The sequence below is a fragment of the Grammomys surdaster genome, unplaced genomic scaffold, assembly GCF_004785775.1.
Source record: "Grammomys surdaster isolate TR1022 unplaced genomic scaffold, NIH_TR_1.0 126178, whole genome shotgun sequence".
NCBI lineage: Eukaryota > Metazoa > Chordata > Mammalia > Rodentia > Muridae > Grammomys > Grammomys surdaster.
The window spans coordinates 6,484,786-6,488,440 of record NW_021620984.1 but is presented as its reverse complement, the minus strand read 5'-3'; positions in this window follow the sequence as shown (position 1 = coordinate 6,488,440).

Here is a 3,655-nt window from a genome sequence, read left to right as displayed (position 1 = left end):
TTCCTTCCTTCCTTCCTTCCTTCCTTCCTTCCTTCCTTCCTTTCTTGAATCTCACATAAACTCCATAATAATTGGAAATGGGAAACAAGCCTAAACACAAAGTTAATTGATGTTTTGTACATAATTTATACAGAATCTGGAGGTAATTTTGTATATTAAGAAAGTAATTTTGTACATGAAACAAAGTTTGTGTATGCTGAGCCATCAGAAAGGGAAGGTGTCCCAGTACCAGGGAAACAGTCTGGGGTGGTTTCCCACAATCATTATGTTCTCAATGTGTGTGTGTGTGAGTGTGTGTGTGTGTGTGTGACACATATGTCCATGGAGGCCAGAGGTTGACATCAAAACATCTTCTCGAATCTTCCTTGATCAACCACTCTCCTTCCTGTGTTTGAGACAGAGACTTGAACTCAATTTTCTAGGTTAGTCCAGAACCCATCTGTTTCTGGCCCACGACTCTTCTATTCTGTGGTTACAGACGCGTGCCGCAGCACATGACTTTGCTATGGATGCTGTGGATTTAAACTCAGGTCCTCATTCATGTTTACTCAACAGACACTCTGGTGGCTGAGCTAGTTCCTTGGGCTCTGTGTTTTTAACATCCTAAAGTCACAGAACAGAGAATAAGGGACAACTCATGGGGCATCTCCAAGACCCATGTCTCTTTATCACCTGTCTTGATTTTGTTTCCTGTTGCTTAACAAGAGCAACCTGGGGCAAACAATTCCTAAGGCTGTTGCTTTCATGGATGAAGGAACCCTTTTCTTCTTAAATGAGTGTGGATCTTTGGAAGAGGAACCTCCCATGATGGAGGTTTGCCCCAGGGCACGTTTCCTACCATCCCAGTATAGCAAGGACCTTCACTTTGGTGGCTTCAGCAATTTCTTCAGCAATTATATCTGCTGCTTCAGTACCAACCTGAATGTTCCTCCAGCTAGAGATTTTTCTGTGTCAAACAAATGAGTCCATTATCTCTAAACTCATCTTCACTAAGGTTCTCAGGACAAAGGCAGAATGAAGCCATGTTCTTCACCAAAGTACCACAAGAATTGTCCAAAACCTGGTTCCTAGGAGAGTCCTTGTTTACCTCTAAAATCTCGTAACCTCAGCCTCCCATTGTCTGTTTCTTTCCATACTCTTGTCGTCTTCTGCCATAGAACAGTTTCAACGGCCTCTGGACATACCTATAGAGCAGTGGTTCTCAACTTATGTGATGAACATTAGTTTATCACAGCCATGGCCCCACCTCCTCGTTCCACTTTTTGTCTTATCTTCTTTTCCTGCTGCTGTGATAAAAAAAAATAATAAGAATAACAACCCAAGAGAGAAAGGCTTATTTTGCTCCTAGTTCCAAGTATAGTTCTTCATGGTGAAGTCAAGACAGCTGGAGCTTGAAGCGGCTGGTCACATCTCACAGTCAGGAGACGGAGCAAGACAAGCTACTCTCCTGATTCTTCTCTCCGCTCACACTGTCCAGGATTTCCTGCCCGAAATTAACACAGGTCTTCCCACACCAATTAACATAATTCACTCTATTATCTACATCAGCTGTTCTCTACCTGTGGGTCATGACCCTTCTGGGGGTCGAACAACCATCTCATAGGGGTCATATATCAGATATCCTGCATATCAGATATTTACACTACAGTTCATAAAAGTAGCAAAATTACAATTATGAAGTAGCAATGAGAATGATTTTATGGTTGAGGGGTCACCGTAACATGAGGAACTGTATTAAAGGATCCCAACATTAGGAAGGTTGAGAACCACTACTGCTCTCTAAGTATGTCCAGAGATCTGTCTCTCAGGTGCTTCTAGTCTGTGTCAATATGATAATAAACACTCGTTACGGCCGGGTGGTGGTGGCACACACCTTTAATCCCAGCACTTGGGAGGCAAAGGCAGGCGGATCTCTGAGTTCAAGGCCAGCCTGGTCTACAGAGTGAGTTCCAGGACAGCCAGGGCTACACAGAGAAACCCTGTCTCGAAAAACAAAAAAAACAAAACAAAAACAAAACAACAACAACAAAACACTCATTACATCACACACAGTTGAATGATGCATGGGGGATTCTTGGATTGTATAGAAAAGATATATTGTAATCAAAGGGGTCTGAGAAGGGCATTTCCTCCTTGAAGATGTTGAATAAACCTTGTCTCCAGTCACAAACATTTGAATGTTACTTCTTGTGCTTGTTTGAATAAGAATTGTCCCCATTTACAGAGAAATCCTGTCTCAAAAAACAACAACAACAACAAAAAGAATGGTCCTCATAGACTCATGTGTGTGAATGCTTGCTCCATAGGGTGTGGCACTATTAAGAGGATGGCTTTGTTGGAAGAAATGTGTCACCGTGGAAGCAGGCTTTGAAAGTCTCATATGCTCAAGCTAGGCCTACTGTGACACAGTCTCCTTTGGTTGTCTACAGATCAAGACGTAGAACTCTCAGCTCCTTCTCTAGCACCATGTCTGTCTGCACACCACCATGCTTCTTCTCATGATGATAATGAGCTAAACTTCTGAAACTGTAACCTAGCCCAATAAGATTTTTTTTTAATTTGAGTTGCTATGGTCATGGTGCCTCTTCACAGCAATAGAAACCCTAACTAAGGCACTTTTCCCTTGAGGTCAGGCAATAGCATTTCTCACTAGAGTTATTGAACCAACATATTGACATTTGTTTTACCAAGGACTTTCCCCCCCCCTAAGTTGAGGGTATTCAGTCTGTATTTACTTAGAATACATTTAAAAAATAACTTTAGTCTTTTTGTCTTAGTGAGAAGACTCTTGCTAGCTGTTGGTCTGAGGGAGGACGACTTATCCTTGGTGGGCTTTATCATGCTTGAGAATATTGGTATGTCGAGCCTGGCTAAGTGCCCACCAGATGGGTTTTCTCTTGCCAAACTGTTGCTCCAAACCTTCCTGGCTTCTTAGGTGAACTCTCCTAGTAATAGGTAAGCACTGGGAGCCATAGCCAGAGGAAGGGTTTATCAACTTGAGTCGCAGGATGGAGAAGACAGCCATCAGAAGCAGCAGAGCAGCTTTGCTCTGGAACTCTAAGTGCTGTCAATCAGATAAAGTAGCAGTTTGCTGTCCATCCATGGCTCAGTGCAGGGCCTGTATGCCATCTCTGCAGCCACACTTGCTCATACTCCATCAGTAGACTGGCTCTAACCTTCTTTGAGTCTGGTTTCCTAGCCAGCAGCATTGCTTTCTTGGCTGACAAGAATGGCAGAAAGACAATTCCAGGGTCAGAGATGCTATTCTTCTCATCTTTGATCACTTCCTTGGCAAGAGCTGAGATACTTGCACACCAAGTCTCTTGCCAGGGAGGTGTGGGTGGTGAGGGATGCAACGGCCATTTCTGACCATCCTTTGGGAGGGTCTCTGCACCAATCTGATTCATTTATGGAAGATCTTTATAGCTTGTAGGCTCTTGAGACTGAGAAGAGTCAGAGATATGAGCCTATATTTATAATAACACACTGATATATATGTCTACCTGTGTGCACATGTCATGTGCGAGCACACACACACAGATAGAGAGACAGATTGAGAGAGACAAAGAGAGATTGAGACACTGAGAGAGGCAGACACAAAGAGAAACGAGAGAGAGAGAGAGAGAGAGAGAGAGAGAGAGAGAGAGAGAGAGAG